Source organism: Vanessa cardui, chromosome 26, assembly GCF_905220365.1.
Source record: "Vanessa cardui chromosome 26, ilVanCard2.1, whole genome shotgun sequence".
Taxonomy (NCBI): Eukaryota; Metazoa; Arthropoda; class Insecta; order Lepidoptera; family Nymphalidae; genus Vanessa; species Vanessa cardui.
This window is the reverse complement of record NC_061148.1, coordinates 3,305,257-3,330,540: the sequence shown is the minus strand read 5'-3', so window position 1 is coordinate 3,330,540 and position 25,284 is coordinate 3,305,257. Positions and strand designations below refer to the sequence as shown.

The 25,284-nt window shown below is 33.9% G+C and overlaps 1 protein-coding gene across 1 annotated transcript in view; it reads right to left on the bottom strand.

The window, feature by feature from the left end:
- The window catches only part of LOC124540776 (sex peptide receptor), a 221,813-nt gene that overhangs the window by 145,408 nt on the left and 51,121 nt on the right, over window positions 1–25,284 (bottom strand). Inside the window, exon 2 of the mRNA XM_047118485.1 lies at window positions 6,554–6,580. The gene's annotated coding sequence lies outside the window, so the exon portion shown is untranslated. The remainder of the gene's footprint in view (window positions 1–6,553; window positions 6,581–25,284) is intronic.

Genomic DNA, 25,284 nt, shown 5'->3' with positions numbered 1-25,284 from the left:
AAACGTGTTCTGGAGACCGCGTCTTGGCAAACGTAGTGTAGGACGTCCTCGGGCACGGTGGTGTGACGACTTACGCAAGACGGCTGGCAGGAGCTGGATGCGAGTAGCCCAAGAACGATCTCAGTGGCGTGCAATTGGAGAGGCCTATGTCCAGCAGTGGACGGAAATGGGCTGATGGATTGGATTGGATTGGACAGTTCAAAAGGTGGCATAATGACATGATGGTCATGGTGGTGACCATTTACCATCATGTAGTACATTTTTTCATCTGAAGCAAATGCTTTACTCCACTTAGTCATCCACTAAATATCCGCTTATCATGAAAATTCAAATATCGAAAAGCGCTACAAAAAGGTTCATATTCGATCTTAGGAAAAAAAAACATCGTGAACGCTGATATAAAATATACGGGAAGAAAAAAAAATGGAGTTCCTCCTTTATATCACTTGATACAACACCTCTAGAGGAAACATTTTTACTCGATATTTAGAAATACGAACTTCGTAGTACAGGGTTCACACTTTCAAAATTATTATTAAATTTCACAACGACATAATCCAATGTATGTTAGTTAGGGGAAAGTTACTTCAATTCAAATTAATTGCAAATGGCACTTACAATAAAGTTTCTGTGTGTGTGTGTTTGGGAATGCAAGCTGCTATGTATCTTACGGCTTTTTTATAATCCTTTAGTAGTCAAGACGTGAAAATGTAACGAGTTCCGGTTTGAAGTGTGAGTGAGCCAGTGTAACTACTAACACAATAGACATAACTGCTTAGATCCTTAGTGGTGGCGCATTTATGACTTGAGGAATGGTTAATATTTCTTACAGCGCCATTGTCTATGGGAGGTGGTGACCACTTCCGGTGAACCACACGCTCGTCACAACCTATACCATAAAAAAACAACAACAAATTACTTGTCGCATTTATTATGATAAATGAATTAGTAACAAATTATTTCAGCATTAATAGTATCTCAATACTAATGGTATTAGTTTAAGTGATATAAACACCGAACTTTCTTCTCAAGAGGATTCTCTCCAGCACCTGTCACTTATATTGATCAATAAAGCTGATATTTTATTTATGATTGCACTGTGATTGAATAAAGAAACTATTCAACAATTAATTACAATATAAATACATTCATACATTTGTTTCAGAAGTTGTAATATTACTTTTTCTTTATGATATTCGTTCGCAAACGAGCAATTGACTACCATATGGTAAGTGGTCACTACTGCCATAACAACATTAGTACATATTGTCGTCTGGCAGTAAATTTTTGATATATGGGTGGTACCTATAAAAAGGTTATACACAGCCCTACGACCAAGTAAAAATATAACATACAAATTTATACATACTTAAACAATTAAAATTATTTTTGTGCCTTCGAAACGTTTCACCTTAGCACATGACACAGAAGATTAAAAAAAAAAGTATACTCATACAGATTCATGTTCATCCTTGTTCTTGGATAATAGGGCTGATCATCTGTACAAAAGCGCCTCCAGTAAGTTACACGTAAATTCGATTTCATAAATATTCTTGCGCTACTTCCAAGATCTATGTTAACATGTATACAGGGTTATCGGTAATTCGACATACATCCGTTAGGAGGTGATAGGGATGACCATTTGCAATAATTTTATCCCCTATATGCATTATCCAAAAGTGAACCATTTTTGAGTTATCACGTTTTTTAGCTTTTTTAAAAATTTGTCAAAAATACAACTTTAAAAATTTATTTTTATAAAATATAGACCCTGATATACCCTTTATAGGGTAAATCCTATTGCCCAAGAATCGTGAAACTTGACAAAAAATATCTTTATATCCTAAGTTTTAGAAAATGTCCGTAAATTGTTAATTTTTGTTACATTAGTATCTGTTAATCTATCTGTTCTATGATACGAAAACCTCAATGCCATAACCTGACTTGTACCAGACCGTTTTTTATATATTTACATTGTCTGCCATTGAATTTCTATATAGTAGTTTCCCACTTAACTAATGTATATAAAAAAGGTCAAGTAAAGTAACAGCCTGGAAATTTCCCACTGCTAGGCTGAAGCCACCTCTCCTATTAAGGAGAAGGTTCGGAACATATTCCACCACGCTGTTCCAATGCGGGTTGGTGGAATGCCATGTGGCAGAATTTCGATGAAATAAGACACATGCAGGTTTCCTCATATTTTCCTTCACCGCCGAGCACGAAATTAATTATAAACACTAATTAAGCACATATATATAGTGGTGCTTGCCTGGCTTTGAACCTGAAATCATCGGTTGATACACGCGTTCTAACCACTGGGCCATCTCGGCTGATGTATATAATTATATGTTATTTGATGTCGAACACCTAATGCTTGTAATAGGTATAAGGGATAATTAAATGAGTAACGTGAGAGCTTGGTAATGTGGAGGACACAATTGGGCAGAGGGCTCCTTTTAGGTTGATGGATGTATACTCATATATAAAATGACATAAGGTCCGTTACATGTAGGTTGATTAACAATCCCTTGCCATTACTGTTGCGAACGAGATATACTATAAAATAGGGTATAAGGGTTTATATTATAAGCATGTTTTTAATTTAAAATTTTAAATTAAAGAACATATATGAATATTTAAAAAAGAAAAAAATCTAATTTTTCCGGCCAGTAATATTGTAATTTAAGTTTTTCTCTACTGTAATATGCATCTACAATACATACGAGTATAACCCTTCCTCTCGAATCATTATTTATCGATGGAAACTATATTTATATCCGTTGCGTTGCTTAAAAGATTTACAAAAAAAGATTTCTTAGACATTTTTTGCCTCGCACAACCACTTTGTGGAACCAGCTTTCGCCGGCGGTTTTTCCGAATCGATACGACATGGGAACGTTCAAGAAAAGAGCGTACTCCTTTCTTAAAGGGCGGCAACGCACCTGCAAGCCCCCTGGTGTTGCAGATGTCCATCGGCGGTGGTAATCACTTTCCATCGTCTTTCTATGCTCGTTTGCCACCTATATAATAAAAAATTACATACGGTGGTTACTATCGCCTCTTTAACGGCGAATGCCAAAAACAGAATAAAATACTTATTAATGGGGGCCCATATAAAAGATTTTATAAGAACTAGACTTTATCGTATTATTATAGGTATATAAATTAAAATTTTAACAAAAAGAAAAACCGACTTCAAACAAAACAAATTAATATGCACTTTTTAGACTCCTCCTAAGTAAGATGAAATGAAAAATATAAGACTACTTAATAGTCGATTAACAATTATATAGCGTAGTTATAGTTATTGTTATATTTGGAGCCGGTGTCAGCCACGGGCACGCGCCTCAACAATCAATAAAAAGAAGTGATCCCGAGTCCCTTGATTGAGCCAGTATTCATTATTATCGTATAAAAGGCAATTTGTAAAAAACATATTTCTTAAAGTATTCTCGTATTGTATATTATATATTGTAGGGTTGGCTCCTCCTTTTTAAAGTCGGTTGAAAATTAAACCATGACAAATATATTTAAGACTTCTTTTATGAAAAAAACGCTACGCTCTCCGGAGAATATACAGCACCGTTTAATTTGAGCCCTTCTAACAATTGCACTTCAAACATTTTACTTGAAACTCTGAAACTATTTACGCTCATTATTGCATTTCAGACCTTAAAAGACTGATACTAGAGTTGAAAATAAAAAGCATATGGTATATGGAACTGAGGAATTGCAACAAAACTTTATGTAAAAGTAAATAAAGACGAAATAAAAACAAAAAATGTACTTATGTACCTTTATCGTTCATACCTCCTGATATTTTTCAGTACAGGTTTTATTACAATCAACCCAGCTTATAAAAAAATAAATAAAAATAAATATTGGACATCACATACATTACTCTGATCCCACTGTAAGTAGCTAAAGCACTTGTGTTATGGAAAATCAGAAGTAACGTTACCACAAGCACCCAGACCTAAGACAACATAGAAAACTAATGAAATTTTCTACAATGAATCGACCGGGAATCGAACCCGGGACCTCGGAGTGTACCCATGAAAACTGGTGTACACACTACTCGACCACGGTCGTCGGAGATGGCTTACAGTGAAATGAAATCATGGTGCCTCCTGAAGACGACCATCACTTTGTTTCCTTATTTCATTAAAGCCCTTTGCCCAATTTTACCTTGCCATTCATTAGAGCTAGCGCGCACCGGTGATTTTTGTCACGGTGACTTTAAAGTGTTTGTCATTGTCACGTCGCGTTTCCAAAGTGGAGTGCGCTCATTAATAGAGACAGTGACAAAACATTTTCGAAATCGAAGTGTCATTTGCCACTATGGATTTCGAAGAGACGGTAGTTCTCTGTGAACTCGTGAGACTCGGCAGAAAAAGAAAGCGAAGATAATACTGGGTACTACTTTCTTCCCACGCTTTAATTTTCACGTGAATATCTGAATACTCTTTAAATTTTTTATCATAAAGAGCTGGTCTCCTTTCCACTTCTTCTATTGGAACATCATTATCAGTATTGTCTTCACGAATGTTTACGTTTTGAATAGATTTCGGCAGAAAGTCGGCAGTCAAAGTGCAGATAGCGAAAGACTGACGACGAGAGTGACAAATTTATCACTCGTGCGCGCATTGCTTTAAACTATCAAACTTTGTTAAAATAATTAAATCGTGTTCGTAACTAAATACACATCGCAGTGTCAAATTTAAGTCAATATTTAAAATACTTTATTTATGTTAATCAAATTTAGATGCTTGGCGGTAAAAATATTATAAAGAAACCTGTTTTTATTGGACGAAATTTTGTATTCTGCGCATCGACCAATCACTTACTGGTCCGTGGGATGTCAAAACAAATTTTAATCCTCTTTTTTTCAATTCTGAGAAACCATTCGTCAGTTTTCAAATGAATTCCTTTATCAAGTCTTTAACTCTTAGTACTTTTTGTAGCTAATCATAACATTATTGCAACGAAATATGTCATTCTCGATCGGTAAAGCAGACTATGGCTCATACTGAGCACACGAAAATAGATCTTAAGGTAACGAACCTTTTCTTACCCCGACTGTACATAAACTTCTTTCCCGTACGTAAGACGATAAAGAAATACAACCTTCATTCTATTACATTCATAATAAACATAGGTGTATAGGCCATACTAACTGATAACCTCCAATAATTGGCGCCATTCCAACCGGTGTGTGCATGAAGAATTGATTAAAAATTTCTCCATATTTTCATACTTTAACGTTATAAGTGACCTGATATGCATTTAGTGCTCAGTAAATATATATATTTATGGTATAGGTTGGCGGACGAACATCTGGGCCACCTGGTAAGTGGTCACCATTACCCATAGACAATGAAGCGGTGAGAAATATTAACTATTCCTTATATCGTCAATATGCCACCAACCTTGGGAACTCAGATGTTAGGTCCCTTGTGCCTGTAGTTACACTGGATCACTCACCTTTCAAATATAATAAAAACGTAGATATTGTTCATTATTATCATTACATAGTATAAAACAAAGTCGCTTACAGTATGTTTATTATTAGTATTCGCCCATGCGAAGCCGGAGCGGGTCACTAGTGTCATATAAATAATTTAGTCTATTCGATTAAAGTGAGCTCTTCGCACTATTGAATCTTCATTTTATAGAATTAAAATTCAATTTAACACTGTAAGTGTCCCACTGAGGTTTCATTATTTTGGCACCAAACTTTGATAAGAGATTGGAAGTTTTCAGTGAAATTGAATTTAAGCAGAATCTGTTATAGTTTTCGAAATTGCTACAAAATTTAGCCTAAAACTAAACGTGAAGTTTCGCAAAAGATCCACTAGTCTGTTTTATGGTATAGGTTGTCGGACGAGCATATGGGCCACCTGATGGTAAGTGGGCACCATCACCCATACATAATGACGCTGTAAGAAATATGAAATATTCTTTAAATCGTCAATGTGCCACCAACCTTGGAAACTAAGATGTAATGTCCCTTATGCCTGTAGTTACACTGGCGTGAGCCAGTGTAACTACCCTTCAAACCGGAACACAATAATACTGAGTACTGTTATTTGGCGGAAGAATAACTGATGAGTGGATGGTACCTACCCAGACGGGCTAGCACAAAGCCCTACCACCAAGTCTATAGTCTATAGTATATATATAATAGAACCTATTCCTCTATAAATATTTAAAGAAAAAAAAAAAAACAGCTAATGTCAATTAGTTGTAACGAAAAAAGAACACTCTCTAAATTTGAATATTTTTAAATGTTTCTTATCTTTGCTTTATTATAAGGATAAATAACAAAACTTCATGTCATTTACCTTCTGTCTTATTCAACTCTCTAAGGGAGCTCTTTGTCTCAACTACGTTTGCAAATCATGACAGCACGTAAAAACATCTCATTGTTACCTTTTTAATATTTTAACAAGATGGCGGCTTTCGTCTTCGTATATTTTAACATATATATTCGTTTTGTTGTGAAAACCGTATTAATTATTAATATTTTGTAAATAAGAGAAGATACACTTACCATAAGAGTGTCAAGTTGTCCCTCCGTCTGTTAACAAAAAGGTTTAATATATCAATTGGATTACGGATAACAATTACGAGTATATATCGTACGAAACTGAGAAATACCTAACCAAGTATAATTAAAGGAAAAAGCATCCACACCAAGACCTAGACACACACACACACACACACACACACACACCCACACACACACACACACACACACACACACACACACACATACACACACACACACACACACACACAACACACACAAAAACACTTAAATAAATAACTGTAGAACATATAATATTGTTAATTTTTCTCTTTATTTTTTTTTTTTTTTTGTAAATCTTTATAACGTGTTTGCATGTTGTACAAAATGTTTATGAAATACCCAAAGAAGGGAAAGGGACTGTTACTCCTTAATACAGATTATTTTATAACCTAGCGAGGAGTACAGTACTACACCCAACTGATTGAAAGATTGTACAAATCAATTATAAAACTATAAACCACTCTGTTCAATCTCTTTTTAATGAATAAAGATTTATTATATCGATCTTTATATAAAATTTCATAGGCAATAAAGTAATCACATTAAAAAAAAAAAAAAAAACAAAATATTTCTTCCTACAGTTACATACATATTCAAATTTTTGAAATAAGAATGCATGGAACGCAGTAAATGTAACAGAAGTGAACTGCGTCGCGAGTGTTCTATTCATCAGAGAGATGAAACTCCATGCTTTAAATAAAATACGCACTTCGGAATAGTTCATAGACAGAGGTCGCAATTCAAATTCAGAACACACTAATTACTCTTATTACGCGACTCGCATAGAGTCAGTGATAGAGTCAGTAAATTAAAATTACGACCTCTACGGTCGAGTTTGGTGTACACCGGTTTTCATGGGTACGCCAGTCCGAGGTCCCGAGTTCGATTCCCGGTCGAGTCGATGTAGAAAAAGTTCATTAGTTTTCATTCATTAGTCTTGGGTCTGGGTGATTGTGGTACCGTCGTTACTTTTGATTTTCCATAACACAAGTGCTTTAGCTACGTACATTTGGATCAGTGTAATGTATGTGATGTTGTCTAATATTTCTTATATTATTATTACTTAAATGCCTACAATATAATTACTTGATTTTACTTTGTAGCCTAGGAAAGTACTTACCGCGTATTGTATTAATTACTGAACAGTGAAAAATGTAATTTTGTGGTCTAGTTTGAAAGGTAAGTGAACTTACCTATTAAAACCAGCTGTGGTCACTTTGTCCCTTCGGGGACATCTTGGGTTTGCGTTTATATTCGAATATAAATGACATAACATATTAGTTTCCAAAGTTGGGGTTATACAGGTGGTTAATATCTTACAGTTTATTTACTATCCACTGGCTTACAGGGCAATCCGCCTAAATCATTACATAGTATAACACAAAGTCGCTTACCACTGTCTGACCCTATGTATGCTTAGATCTCTAGAGTTACGCAACGGATTTTGATTCGGTTTATTTTCAATACATAGAGTGATTCGAGAATAAGGTAAGGTTAGAGTAAGTTTGTATATAATACATGAGTTGAAATGGCCCAGTGGTTAGAACACGTGCATCTTAGCCGATGATTTCGGGTTCAATATATATATATATATATATATTATGCTGATTCCTGTTTTCTCGACGCTACTGAAGAACTGCTTGATAAACTTGAGAGGCTACAAAATTTATGCATCCGCTTCATTTTTGGTCTACGCAAATTTGATCATGTCTCTAGATTTCGAGCTGAACTCAAGTGGCTTCCTATACGTCTTCGCAGGGATACTCACGTTCTATGTCTCCTTTATAATATACTTTTTAATCCCTTATATCCCAATTACCTTCGAGAACGTTTCAAGTTCTTGCATCCTCCTGGTTCTCCTTGCCGTCCTAATGTCCAGCTCCTACTACAAATCCCTTCTCATAATTCTAATTTTTACACCTCCGCTTTCACAGTGCATGCAGCGCGTTTGTGGAACGCTCTGCCGTGCACGATTCGCACTTCTAATTCAATTCACATTTTTAAAAAGAAGTTAAAAGAGCATTTCTTATCAGTCTCCTAATTTTGGCATATTAAGTAGTGTATATGTATTTATATGTATGTATATTATAAGCATATATATATGTAAACTTTAATGTATTATATATATATTTCTCATTTTTAGTTTAGTATTTGTTTTAGTTTTATTTTGTAATTGTAAACTCTTGCCTGTCTACCTTTCACCGTTCTGTCTATTTTCACTCTTCTGGGTATGCTGGAAGAAATCTCTTATAGGGATAAGCATACCTTTTAAATTTTGCTTTCCTGTGACTTATATATTTGTATCTGTACTGTATCTGGCAAATTTTAATAAACTGTTAAATAAATAAATAAATAAATAAATATATATGTGTTTGTGTGTGTGTTTGCTTAATTTGTGTTTATTATTAAAATCAAATCAGCGTGGTGGAATATGTTCCAAGCCCTCTCCTTAATGGGAGAGGAGGCCTTTAGCCCAGTAATGGGAAATTTACAGGCTGTTACTTGCTTTTTTCTTTTATATAATACATGGGTAATATTTTATATTAAGTTTCTAATGTGATGTCGTAAATAAACAAATTCTGTAGTATATTGAGTATCAGTATTGCAGCCGTGCGAAGCGGAGGCGGCTCGCTAGCTTTAAATAAAAGAGAGAATATTATATAATCAATGAAATTAAGAATGACAGGTTACTTTGTAAATAAAGTGCTTAACCGTTGTTGTTGAAAATGTGTTAAATAAGTATTACATTTTCTACCAAAAATCCCTTTAAGTTTCTTTCACCGGTAGTTGTCAAATGTTGTTAATTTATTTACCGAGGTAGTGTTTTGAAAAAATAACTTTGAACTTGAATTTACTGGTTATTTAATTTGAAAAAACATAACATTCCATTTTTAATAACATAAATTAGATCACTAAGATAGAGAACATTCTTACATAAACGCTGTGAGTTAATCACCATTGATTATATCAACAGTAAAGAATATGTATTCGAAATATAAAGTACCTCCTGTATACACTCTCGCTAAAACGTTAAGTGTAGCGAGAATGTAATACCGCTTAACATGCGCTGGCTGTCAGCCATCACAAATCCATCAATCAAAAGTCACTAATCTGTGCACACAACTTTTAAACATCCATTTATCACTTTTTCAATTCCCTTTTTGCGACCTAATTACTTACTGCGTAGATCCCTAAAGGCGCGTTCATGTAGCAGCGTTATAGCTGTTCGAAATTCGAATTTTTTTTTTTTATTACAGTTTGATATTTTAACGTCAAAGCAAATATAGTACACTAGTAGTCGCCGTGCCTTCGCTCGCGTTTAAAATAACCTATGTCCTTTGTTGGAGTTTAAGTTTGCTTCATTTCGGTTCAGCTGTTTGGGCGTGAAATAGCAACAAACAGAGTAACTTTCACATTTATAATATTAATATAGTATATTTGATGGTAGGCTATTGTACAAGACTGTCTTGGTTGGTACACACTCACATCATATATTCTACCACCAAGCAGAAAAACTTACTATGCTTGTGTTCTAGTTATAAGCGAGTGAGTCAGTGTAATAACAGACAGATAAAAGGCACCAATATCTATGAGCGATGGTCACCACTTACCACCAAGCGTTCCATTTGCCAATCTACCCATTTATTTTAAATGAAATACATTAATCGTTCACATGCTCACACCCTTATACTTCAACATATAATCGTGACATTACAAACAAGGACCAAAGCGGGGACGCTTTTTATGCTAATCAAACAAGTGGAGCAAATTCCTTGCAAGCGAAGGCGATATATGAAAGGTTTGTCCACAGCCTTGCAAGGAGTATGCTCAACTTGTTTGTAGAACAACATTATATTGAACGTACCAATATACAATGTGAAAAGTGTCAAGCGATCCCTCCTTTACTAAAACTGTATAATTTAACACATTGTACGTAGAGACAACAACAACAGCCTGTAAATTTCCCACTTACATTACGTTCATATATAGTCTTTAACTAATATGATTGTATTTTTTAAATGTTGAAAAAGAGTTACTACTGAGTTTCTTGGCGGTTCTTCTCGGTAGAATCTACTTTCCGAACCGATAGCTTCGCTTAATTGTTAAATGACGATTCAAAAGTGCTTGCCACTTGAATAAAGTTATTTTTTATTTTGAACTTGATTTTTTGACTGTTGGGTTAAGTCCTCCTCTCCCTTTGGTGAGAAGATCCAGTATATATTCCTTCAAGTTCCAGAGTGCTTTGTATCAAATCTCATCGAATTCAGCTTAGTGATTGCTTCGAGCAAATTACTGATTTATTTATTGATTTTTATAACAGCCTGATATATGGCATTCTTATGTAATTTCTTGTCGGTTCTTCTCTGTATAATCTACTCTGCGAACCGGTGGTAGCTTCACTTAATTGTTAAATGACAATTCAAAAGTGCTTGTAAAAGCCTACTTGAATAAAGATTACTTTGATTTTGATTTGTGTGTATGTGTATTTGTATTTAAAGTCCATAGATTATAAACGTCATTTTGTTGTTTCAGAATGCGTATTTATGTCATCTATTTCTATAACTATTACAGCTTATAAATAAATAAAAAACAAAGGAATGTTACACCAGGGCATAAACAAGGAAGATTTGTGTGCTGTAGTTAATTTAATTTATTATACGAAATGAAGTTTGTTGGCAACCGTTCAAATAATTAGGAAAACTTTTAACTGTTCGAGAAACGTGTTAGCGTTAAACTTATTATATTCTGTGGTTTAATCTAGATATATATAATTGTTTAATCTAGATCTGGATGCATTTTATCTTTTATTATTCTATTCAAGGCTAATTAAGCAATTGAAACTAATCCCGCTGCTTAATTATGTAAGTTCGCTTATGTTATATTTGTTAATAGTTTACGTAATAACTTAAATTGTTGAGTTCCTAACTAATTTGTCGTTATATAAATATGATTATATAATGATTATGTTAACATGATTTTAACTATATATAGGTAAATTAAAATAATTACTGCATAAATCATGACCGCGTGAAATAATGGCAAGAATGCTAGCAGTGTCTTATGATATATGTTAGGTAAGTGGTTATCGCCCACATAAATTAGCGCTGTTACATTAACTATTCCTTAAATGGTCAATTCGCTACTAATCTTCGGTGGTGAGATGTTATGTGTGTGTGTGTTACACTGACTCTTTCATCCTTGGAACCGGAACACAACAATACTAAGTATTGCTGTTAGAATATTTAATCTGTGGGTGGTACCTACGCAGATGGGCTCGTAAATAACCCTACCACCAAGTCATTCACTGAGCTGTAACTTCAAACTATTATGAAACTTTGTGCAAAAGGACAAAAGGTAACATCTGGTATGCACAAAAGCAAGTGAAGCGGTGGGCGGAGACTGGTTTTATAATGAAGGCTAGAAAGGCATACTTTTCATTTGATTCCATTTAAATTTGAAGGAAAATACCATCCTAAGGGAGAAAAAATACGTGATCAAATTTTTATGGGAATTAATTTTCTTTAAACTTAGCAACCCGCCCGGTTTCGCACGGATGCTGATACTAAACATACTACAGAATGTCTTACGATGTTCACAGCTTTTTTGTTATTAGACAATACAAACCGCTATTTCCTTGCATTTTAAATCTGTGATATCTTCGAAAATATTCATTTGAATTACACATATTCAATGCGTAATGTATGTAAAGTACTTAATTGGATGAGGATTAGTGCTGTAATGCTTAAAATCGCTTCGAAAATAAATCATTATTTCTTGTAAAAAGTACAGAATAAAATCGTAATTGTGGGTTTCGTGTTAACAAATCTGCCACATATGTATCCTGACTTTAAAGAATGATGGAATAAAATGGAAAACTCGATAGAAAGCATTCTCACAACCCACGTTTAAAGGCTGCTAGTCTCCGTATATATTTATTAAAATATATTATGAGTATCATCGAAATATGAAATCAAGGAGTTGAGTAATGGAAGAAAAATTCCATTAAGTCTCCCTCCTCACCAGCTGAGCTGTTGCTCTTAACACAATTTTCTTATCGCAGCCTCCCTAACACTTTCATGATCAGATACGACTAATACGACGCGAATTAAATACGACTCCTTGAAAAAGATCATTATGTTTCCAAGTTCGGAGAGTGGTTTCTACCGAGAAGAACAGACATGAAACTCAGTTACTCTTTTTAAACATTTAACAATACGGTAATGATATTTAAATACAATTATAAATATATAAATAAATAAATATGAGACATCACGTACATTACTCTGATCCCAATGTAAGAAGCTAAAGCACTTGTGTTATGGAAAATCAGAAGTAACGACGGTACCGCAAACACCCAGACCCAAAACAACAGAAAGCTAATGAACTTTTTTACATCGATTCGGCCGGGAATCGAACCGGGGACCTAGAAGTGGCGTACCCATGACAACCGGTGTTTACACTACTCAACCACGAAGGTCGTCAAAATTATATACATATATATGTATCCTGCCTGGAAGACAATAAGTATTATATGGCTTGTATGTGTGTTTCTTTATCGAACAATAATTTTAAATACATGAACATATCCATGTATGGGGTACCAATGGAAACCTTACGCCATACCGAAATACACTATCTATATAAATATGTATATTGAAAGGCGCTGACGTCATCACATTAAATGAAAGGACGATTAATACTCTGTTATATAATACTGTTAAATTATCGAAAAATAAATTGAACAATTATTAAAAGTGAAATTTTAACAAAATAATTCATACGCAAATTCAATAATATAACAACATTTGAAAAAATATTTCACTATCTTGCAAACCCCCTCCCGCTCTCCGAACAGTCCCCTTTGACTACAACCGGTATTACTTTAGGTTGATCTTTGAATAAAGAGTTCGAAACGGCAACGTTTGACCTATATTGACTGTTATATGACCTGCTAGTGTTTATGTAACAACATAATATATGATGATGATAACATAGGATGATGTAATTTAGTGAAATGGAAAAAATGTCCTGTTTCTAAGTGAATTTATAATATTTATAATATATAATATTTAATATGATATACTACTATGTATCGTTATATTGTGACCAAATTCGCCGGTGGTTTTTCCGAACCAATACGACATGGGAACCTTCAAGAAAAGAGCGCAACGCACCTGCAAGCCCCCTGGTGTTGCAGATGTCCATGGGCGGTGGTAGTCACTTTCCATAGGTGAGCCTCCTGCTCGTATGCCACATATTTTATAAAAAAAAATTACATTAAATGATTATAAATTGTAGTCTATGTGTTATTCTGATGTATATAACCTGTATTACTGTAAAATTTCATACAAATCCGTTAAGTAGTTTAATCTCTCACCTCATCCTCACAAACTTCGCATTTATAATATTAGTAGGATTGTTAAAATTTATGCAATCAAAGCATTCGTGATTTTTTTTAAGGCAACTTAAAATACTGTTTCCAAAATATTACCCAAAACAATGCTATTTTTACCAAGCGTTTCTGAGCATTTCTAAAATGCATTTTAACAATTTATTCGTAAAATAGTATGAAACCCTTTCATCCACATCATCCCCTTAATAAATATGATAGTCTTATATAAACCTTATTTACGTTAAATAAAATTGCTGTACTAAAACGTCGAGCATTTTCTATAACATGTTGGAAAAGCATCGAAATCACGAACTACCGGCCACACAACGGTTTGGTGACGTTGAATATATTTGAAGTGAATTATTAATGCATAAGGCTCACTATTCACTAGACGCTTCATACGAACGGCTTTTTCATTTGACCGTACATGTCGCTTGTTATACACTTACTAGCCGCTCACCCTACGGAGCGGCAACGTCGCATTTCTTCATTGCTATTTGCTAATGACTATACATCGTATGAGCGGCAACATATTTTTAGTCAAGATTATTTAGTGCTCTTTCACGTGTTATTAGTCCAAACAATATTTACGAAATTTTGCAGAAATATTTTTAAGATTACAGAAAAGGATATACATAACATCCTCTTTCTTCTCTCATACGCAGGCGAAGCACTGTGCGAAAGCTAGTAAATAAAGCATATAGACGCGTATTATATACTTAACAGAACTTCCTAGGCTAGAACGATTTTTGTATGTATTTGAGTAGTTCTTTAGATAGTTTATATGCTGAACCAAGTTGATTGATCGGGGAGTGATCTTTTCAACAACAACAACAACAGCCTGTAAAATCCCACTGAGGGGCTATAGGCCTCCACTCCCTTTGAGGAGAAGGTTTGGAACATATTCCACCACGCTGTTCCAATGCGGGTTGGTGGCAGAATTTCTATGAAATTTGTCACATGCAGGTTTCCTCACGATGTTTTCCTTTACCAATTATTAAGACAAATTAAGCATATGAATCAGCGGTGCTTGCCTGGGTTTGAACCCGCAATCGTCAGTTAAGATGCACGCGTTCTAACCACTGGGCCATCTCGACTCTCAGTGATCTTTTATTTAAAACTAATTGTCACCCGCGGCTACACTCGTCCTTAAGGGGTTGGTTGTTAAGTGTTAGGCAAAAAATGGAGGCTATATCCTTTCTTGAATTCATCAAGAGTTACTTTCACATTTATCATTGTACATAATATGCTTTTATATATATGTAAATACACATTTATGCATCAAATATAATCTATATATCAATATATAATTTTTAATGCGTTTTTGTATATGCAAAATTATTTTATGTCAAATATTATTTATAACCAATATTCTACACAAAGCTCCGAAAGCTGTAGAGAGCGATAAATGTCCATTAATTTTTTAATGCAATTAAGAATGAACATAATAACACTTGTAGTTTTAGTTTGAAATTTATATTTCACGACAAATCGCATCTGATGAACTGTCAGCGATCCAGAGATGGCTTGTAACTGGAAAGTTACGGCCGTGATTAAAAAAATTTAACAGGCTTCGTAGCCACTGACTCTGGGAAATTGAAATTTGCTTCCGTCTACATGTAATAAATTTTTATAAGATTTGTTTCTTGAATATTTTTAAAGACAAAATATGCTTCATTTAAATAGATTATTTTCAAAACTTTTATATCGTTTTTTAAAAAGATTAATATTCGTATATTTAATTTTAATTTATCCAAAGATGTGCGTGACTTTGTTGTTTATTTATTTATTGTAAAAAGTTACACCATCGACTTCGACCAAAAATATATATATATTTAATATTGTAGTTTCATTTTTTTTATTTTTATAATATATTATCATATATTGTCACAGTCCGTCACAACCTCACAGTACCATTGAAAATCAGCGTTGGGTTCTTGGAACCCAACTTGGAAGCTGAATGGTACCCTTTAGGCCACGTTAAGTATAATTGTGTTGTTTTGTATTAATAGTATTGTAGTTTGTGAGTAGTTCTAGTTAGTTAATATGTTTTTATTTTCGTTGTTTTAACTTTTTCTTTTTTTTTTGCTTTTTGTTTTTTTTTTATACTTCTTATTCTTTTATTATGTGTGTTTATTTTGTGCGGAGCAGAGATGACCCAGTGGTTAGAATGCGTGCATCTTAACCGATGATTGCGGGTTCAAACCCAGGCAAGCACCGCTGATTCATGTGCTTAATTTGTCTTTATAATTCATCTCGTGCTCAGCGGTGAAGGAAAACATCGTGAGGAAACCTGCATGTGACAAATTTCATAAAAATTCTGCCACATGTGTATTCCAACAAACCGCATTGGAACAGCGTGGTGGAATGTGTTCCAAACCTTCTCCTCAAAGGGAGAGGAGGCCTTTAGCCCAGCAGTGGGAATTTACAGGCTGTTGTTGTTGTTGTTTATTTTGTAATGTGTCCTAATAAACATTTCTTTCTTTCTTTCTAATATGGGTGACATCCGAGGTGATACATCTCTATAGATGTAAACAACGTTGACGTTCAAAATAGAAACCAGACTAGACTATATAAAATCATATTCAACCTAAATTATATAATTAATTTAAGACTTAAGAAATAACTAAAACAAAACATTATTAAAACATTGAAAAATTAAAAAAAAAGAAAAACAAACCTGAAAGATATTACTTATAAGGTATGAGATCGAACTATGAGAATTATGTTATCTATACAAACAAAATTGAAGTGTCTGTTTGTAATATTAGAATAACCGTTTTTTACTAAATGCATATGTATACACGGTACATATTATACCAAAATAACATATTTTTTAATTTGGTCTGTCTATTTATTTGTATCGGCTAATCTCTAGAACAGTCTCTTTCTCAAGAACTCTCTTTTAATATTGTTGTCAAAATCAAAATAAACTTTTTTCAAGTGGTCTTTTACAAGCACTTTTGAATAGTCATTTAACAAATAAGTGAAGCTACCACCGGTTCGGAAAGTAGATTTTGAAACTATGCCACACCATAATATTATGTAGGTATAGTATTATAATATTAAGCAACAACCGGCCTACAGTGACCTCTTTTTTACTATTTTTATTTAATTTTAATGTGCTATATGAATTCACTGCAATCTAACGGAGCCTGCTTCGTGCTGGATCATAGACAGCACACACAAGTATTACTCAATCATCAATTCGACTCTTTACAAAAATACTCAGTATTGTTGTGTTCCGTTTAGAAGGGTGAATGGGTCAGTGCAATTAAAAGCACAAAGGATATTAAAGCTATATATTCTCAAAGGAACTAGCCAATCAATAATAAAACTTCCAACAGAATAACTTATTGTTTTATCTTCTTTACTTTGGATTTGAATCCAGGACCTTGGATGTGCATTGTGAACTCTTATAGGATAGATACTAAAACCATCATACCGTATTCGCGAATCCAGAAATATTACCAGCAAGAAAGCACAAGACGAGTTACACTTGAAATATAACGCTAAAATTTATTCAGATAGCTTTTAATAGCTATAAAGTGACCACTGAATAGTCTTAGATCAGACGGTTTAGCCAAACGAAAAATTTCAAGCCAAGTCGAGAAAATATTTAACCCATTTATCCGAAGTCATTAATAGACGCCGTTCCAAGAAAGGGAAATTACAAATTTTCTCGGATCATACAATATCAAAAGGCATCCTTGCAATTTTATCCAACCGAGATCGGTCTGAAAAAGACGTTGAATGGTCTGACCGCTCGGCTATCGCCAGATGCGGGGGTTGCTGTAAAGTGCTGGAGTATGGTCCATGTCATAAGCGATCAGCAAAAATCTACATAAAAACATCGAAAAGAACTGATTATCTGTTGATCTTACATGGAGAAAATTGATACGAAGCAAGCTGGAACTCCAAGAAAGGGCATTTTAACTCTTGACAACCAAAAAACGCGAGTGAACCCGTACACGATAACTAGTGTAAACATTAATAATATTAATCTATAAATTTGCCTAATGCATGTGATTTGCCAATTATTAGCTCTGCTATATGTACTCCAAAGAGTTTTTAATTCTTTTTTATTTATATTTGGACTCTTTTCTCCATCAATACTTAAGTAATAGCTTGTAAATATTCGAGTGCAGAGACAAGTTTTTGAATTAATTCTGGTGAAATGTGACAGAATGTTTTCATCCGCTGTATGTGACAAAATGCTTTCTTTATTCTTGAAGACGAGATCATTTATTAATCCAGTTTAAACATATGGAAAATTAGTGGTGCTATGTTAATTAAAATACACTATACTTATTTTCAGAAAAATAATATATACTAAATCAAATCAAAATAAACTTTATTCAATTAGGCTCTTACAAGCACTAATTTTGATTCATCATTTTACAATTAAGTGAAGCTACCACCGGTTCGGAAAGTAGGTTCTACCGAGAAGAACCGGCATGAAATTCAGTAGTTACTCTTTTTCAACATTTAAAAAATACAAAGTCATGTTAGTTAAAACAATTATTTAAATTAATATATCCTCCTTGGAAGTCAACAGGTATAACCTCCACGCTTTCTTATCATCTACAAATCTATAATGCTGATAAAAATCGCTTGCGCTTGTGTTCTACGTCTCGTTACGTGTCTCAAAGGTTTTATTGACGCGGTGTTCGTTGATTTTACGAAGAATTTAACCAAGACTTGAATATACTGGTCGGATTTAATGGATATTATACAAGGCTTATGTAATAAATCTAAATATATTTCAGAGCTACATATTATGATATTTATCAGATAATAATATGTCTAAGTAATAAATACTGGTAAAATGATACTGATTTGGCCCAAAGTAAGAATTATACTTAATACGTGTGGGTGAAGCTTGGTGGAAATCTGTCTAAGTATGTACTACCTACCCACTTATGATATATTCTACCGTCAAACAGCAATACTTAGTATTGTTGGATTCAGGTTAAAAGTATGAGTTTGCCAGAGTAACTTTAGGCATAAGGCACATAACATCTTAGCTCCCAATGTTGTCGTAATGTTGGTGGAGAAAAGGTTAAATAAAGAATAATTAATATATATTTTTTAAGGACCAAAGTTTGTAGGCAGTTGTGACCTATGACATAAAAAATAATAAGAGTGTTTTTAATTTATTTCGCGTTCAGCGGTGAGCAATAACATCTTAAGTAAATGGAGTTTTATATGGTTATCAGTCACTTCTCTTCTAACTTTCTTCAAATCATTTCATCAAAAGCTTCAACCAATAACTGTTCATTTACAACTGTCACATTTTCTTCAAGGTAATTTTTGATAAAGACACTGTTCACTTTTAAATGTTTCATATAAAACAGTTACGAACATTTTCATTGTACCCAAAAAAGCTGACTTCAATAATTACAAATAGTATCAAATTTCGTTTACTTATTTAGCACCACGTATATGAAATCTATATATAAATTGTTATGCGGAAGAATGGCTACTGGAAATGATCATATATGTCTACGTATGTTGAGAATCTACCTCCCATTACTGGCAGGTCCTTCAGAAGTTGCGCCACTTATGTCTCGGAGTAAGTTGAACTGCTCAAGTTTCCCAAGTTTGACAGACACCAATTTATTAATACATAAGTGACTCGGTGGTGTAGTGTATAGTTTATAAGGCTGCATATAACGAGGATTCAAATCCTGAATTGGAACAGTAATATGTAGCAGATCCAAGTCGAGTCAATAAATCAAATAATATTATAAATGTGAAAGTAACTTTGTCTGCCTGTCAGTCGTTCTTTCAAGACCAAACCGCTGAACCGAATTTGATGAAATTTGGTATGAAGCAAACTTTAACATACAGAACATAAGGTACATTTTTGCCTAACACATGACAGCTGAAACTCAAAAAGGCGAGCGAAGCCGCAGGCTACTACTAGCTTTCTATCATAATTAGAGGTAAAGATTGTCAACTTGGATATAAATAGTTATTTGCAAAGGTAATCATCCAATTTCAAGAATTCTTTTACCAATATTCGGGATGAATATTCAGGATGGACATACGTCTTATATTATTTCATTAAAATAAAAGGGTATTTCCTAAAGACAAATTCTGCAGAGTAAGTAGACGAAAAAATGGCCAGGCGAACGAGTTTCTTACAAATGCTTCGTTAGCAGTTAGAGTTATAGGAATGCTTTCTATAAAAAGTTAGAGAGCATAAACCTGTAATAAGGTCAACTACTACACACACATACACATGTATATCTGTGTGAGTGTGTTACTTTTCATAGATAAGTCAATAAAATATGACTGGAAAACATGCTTAAAAACAATTAAACAAATGTTAAATTCTCCTCATAATAAGATGTAAATCCTTAGGGAAATTTGAAGAAGATAAAAATTGCTAAATAATTTGTAAAGATTTTAAGATCTTTTAAATAATCTTCGAACTGGACAACAACTGCTGATAATTATTTTGCTTAGTTTTAAATGAAATAGCTCTGAACACTATTAATTAATCTTTAATTGTATACAATGTTAGCCTATTTAAGGATCTCTAATATTTGCCTTCACAGTACACACTAAGATCTTATTGACATGAAGTTAATTCGTTTAAAGTTTGAGATTCAGTCCTATATCAACAAGCTATATTTAACTGGTCCCCAAAGTGTCTCACAGATGGGTCATACATATTTACATACACTAAAAACAAAATGAATGTCGTCACTAAAGCTGGAACGGTTTCATGGTCTGTTTATTACAATGTCTATGGAAGTTAATCAAACATACGTTGTACAAAGACTTATCAAGCATTTTAGAAACGTTAGCTTACAAATTTTAAAGCTATCAATGGTTCGATTTTCACTGGTTTATAAGGTAGATTATAATGAGAAATAATAACAGCTGCCCAAAAACATCAGCGCTGTAAAAACTATGAACCATCGTTACATCGCCAATATGCTACCAACCTGGGTCAATTAAATACATGCTATTCCCATTTTGGCTGTAATTACACTTCCCCGGAACAATAATACTAAGTATAACTGTTTGGCAATAATTTCAGATTTTTGGGTAATACCCATAATCAGAAAATGTACTACGGCTAGAAAAAAATCCTCTTCTCTTGAGAGAAATTTTTGAAGCTTACACTACGTCGTAGCTGCTCTGAATAAGACAAATTATAATTAAGCTCATGTATCGGTTTCGTCGTGACATTTTTAGTCATCACCAATCATAACAGAAATAAAAATTAATTGGTACCCGGTGGATAAAGATTGCACGATGCTTTGCTTAATTTATTCTTGTATTCATTCTTCTGCTGCAATTATTTTCTTTGAGACATATTTAAAGGTCTAAACGCCCAGGGGCAACTAAGGAGTTGAGGCCTTGGAGCAACGTAGACGTGAAGACCCCAATAATTATTTTAGGAATTAATTTAAATATTTTAATTTCTGTTAGTAACTATAACTTTTAAAACAATAATATCTTGACATCTCTTGGGGTCCCTGAGTAGGTGCCGCGACTGCCCTCCCCAATTCGGCACGGATGATATTATCTAAGATTAGAAAAATAAACGAGGATTAAGGGGAAAATATTAAAAGAGAAAGGAGTGTAATTTATTTCTGCACACATTTAAATCAAAATGCTGAATTAACAAATATAAAACATATTATATTATTTCAGATATTAAATACACGATTTCAAGTATTTGAACTTTTAATTAAAATCAGTCCAAACAGGGCGTGTCAGACACACTCACTCGTTGAGTTTCTTTGATACAATTTAACATTTTACTTGAACTCAAGTGAAACAAACTGTTTTTATTTACCTAATAATGAAACAGTTTATATTTATTTTGATTTAAAAATATAATGGATATTCAACTGTTTATATATATAGACGATATGGCTCAGTGGTTAGGACGCGCACATTTTAACTGATGTTGCGGATTCAAACCCTGGCTAGCACTACTGAATTTTCATGTCTTGAAAACATCGCGAGATAATCTGCATGTTCCTAATTTCAGCGAAATTCTACCACATGTGTGAAAGGCGGAAGACGAGGCTTTAGCCCAGCAGTGGGAATTTTACAGACTGTTAATACCATTACTACTAATATTTATCACGACTTACATCATAATCAAAAATAATATTTTATGGCTGGAAGACGTCTACCATATTTTAATGGAATGTGTTCGGAACGAAAATAAGCGACGTTAATTTTTTAGCAGTATACTATTCCACATGAAAGCTGGGGAGTGTAATAGCATTTTATCAGTTCCTGAGTCAAACTCTGCAAAACAATTGTATAAGATAGTTTACCAAGCTTTGATAGAACGACCATAAACTTATTACCAAGAAATGTATATACACCGTTTGTGCACTAACAGAGCGACATAGTCGCTTTAGCGACAAAGCTCTTAAAATAAAAGAAAAAACAAAATAATGGCTGAAATAACCAATGACAGTGATATTCAGACCAGGAAGACTAAAAATATAACGGTATCTTATAATATCATTTGTCCGTAAAAGGAAGCATTATTATAATCTGCATATTTGTACCCAAGTAAATATTCAGAGCAATAAACAAGAAAATTCGAAGAAATAAAGTAATTAATGTTCTATATAACTGGCACGGCATATTAATTAATCCAGGAACCTTAAGTCGGTTCTCTCACGAACTGCGCTTACATAAGTCGCCCCTGGGGCTATGTATATAATTTTTTTGTTCAAGTTGTAGCACGTTTATCGTTTGAAGTTATTTCAACTAGTTAATTTCCCTGCTCAGAATCAATCGAGTTGCATTTCCATTTCATGATTACTGTTTTGAGAATTCCGTGGAGCATAATTGGCAAGCATATCGTATGTTCATCTATAACAAGGTTGACTGGAGTGGCAGATTTACCAATAGGTAGTAATTACCAATAAGTAGGCTGGAGCCTAGGGCGGCAGATTTAAAGGGGCGGCAAATTTGTTATTATCTTACAGAAATTTAAAAAAAAAACTTATAATTACATGTATACATTACGTCCGTAATCCGTACACTCGTCATTACATAGAAGGTTGGAAAAATAATCTAGTAACTAACTGAAATATCACCTAGTTTATAATCACACTAATAACGGGAAAATAACGATGTAACGAGGACGATAGAACAAAAACAAAAATTTTCCAAAAAAAAATAGGGGCGGCAAAAAATTAATAGCCTACTAGCCTACTAGCGGCAGATTTGTAAATCCGGCACTGGTTGCCTGAAATATATATGTACAGTTATGTTTGAAAAATTTGGTCCAATAAAGGACTATTTTATAAATATAATGCAATGTCAGCTTTATAATGTAGCTAAATCCAAAATCTCCATTAAGGATTAAGACAAGACAGAAATCTGGTATTATAAGACGTGCTATTAACTTGATGAATATATTTCAAATTGTACGAACAACCGATATAACTTGGGAATGTTCAGACTTTATTTTCATATATAACAATTCAAACTCAAAATCCTTTAGTTAGTAAACAAGCATTAATTACACTTACAGATTTTCAAATTAAACACTACCAATGGTTTGGAAAAGATAGTACCAGACCTGAGAAAAACTGACATATGAAACTCAGGAGGTCTCTCTGAACGATACGTTTTTTATTTGTCTGTTTTGTCTCAGACATGGTCCATATTTTAATTTTAGTATTACATGGCAACTTTCTAACTAATGTTAGTAAAAAGAAATAATAATAATAAATAAACAAAACAAAACAGAAACAAACACAAAAAAAAAATCGCCATTCTTAGAACTAGAGCGCACTGGTAACTTTTGTCACGGTGACTTTAAAGTGTTTGTCACTGTCACGTCACGTTTCCAAAGTGGAGTGGGCTCATTAAAAGAGACAGTGACAAAACATTTTCGAAATCGAAGTGTCATTTGCCACTATGGATTTCGAAGAGACGGTGGTTCTCTGTGAACTCTTGAGACTCGGCAGAAAAAGACTTTAATTTTCACGTGAATATCTGAATACTCTTTCAATTTTTTATCATAAAGAGCTGGTCTCTTTTCCACTTCTTCTATTAGAACATCATTATCAGTATCGTCTTCACGAATGTTTATGTTTTGAATAGATGGTGACGCCATTTGCGCGCGCCAAAGTCGGCAGTCAAAGTGCAGATAGTGCAAGACTGACGACGAAAGTGACAAATTTGTCGCTAGCGGACACAAATGTCACCCAAATGTCACGTCGTAACGTGCATTTACCTCCATACATATTCGTGGACTCGACAAGAGTGATGAAACAGTCACCGTGACAAAAGTTACCAGTGTCCCAGCGGTCACAGAAGTGCCTTTCGAGTTTTATGGCAGATGATTTAAAAAATGGTTTATAGGATTATTTTTCAATTGCTGTATTTCTCATAAGAAAATAATCATGTCTCGGGCAAATTTTGCTAAAATGCTTCCTCTCAATTCAGATGTTTATTTCCGAACCGGATGTAGCCTTACATTTAATGCAAACTGACGATTCAAAAGTACTCATAAAAGCCTACTTCAATCGAATATATTTTAGTTTTGAAATTGATTATTTTTTTAAGCAACATTTTCTTCATCTTCGAACACGCACAGATTGAGATAAAGCCAATATGTTACAAAAAGCCTGTAAATTTCCCACTGCTGGGCTAAGGCCTCGTCACCCATTAATGAGAGGGTTTGGAACAAATTTCACCACGCATATTCCAATGCGCATTGGTGGAATGCACATGCGGCAGAATTGCGATGAAATTAGACACATGCAGGTTTCCTCATGATGTTTTCCTTCACCGCCGAGCACGAGATAAATTATAAACACATTGATATATATATAAACACAAAGTTCAATAATTACTTGCAAAATACAAAATCCAATTTACTTTGCTTCGATGGTTTTAATGAAATTTAAGATAGGCATTTAAAATCCTATCGCTTAAGGTTCGCTGGTTTATCTATCCTGTTACATTTTGGGCATTTTCCAGCTGAACATAGTTTAATTATATGTTTATAGTGGTGGGAATATCAAACGGTCTCCGTGGTACATTGCCAGCTTATAAAGAAGACCCTGGCCCAAAACCCTACCACCAAGGAATTTGACGACCTCTGTGGTGCTTTGTACACCGGTTTTTATGGATACGCCACTCCGAGGTCCCGAATTCGATTCCTGGTCGAGTCGATGTAGGTTACCATTTTTCTATGGGTTTGGGTGTTTGTGGTACCGTCGGTACTTCTGATTTTCCATAACACAAGTGCTGCACTTAGTTACATCAGGATCAGAGTAATGTATGTGATGTT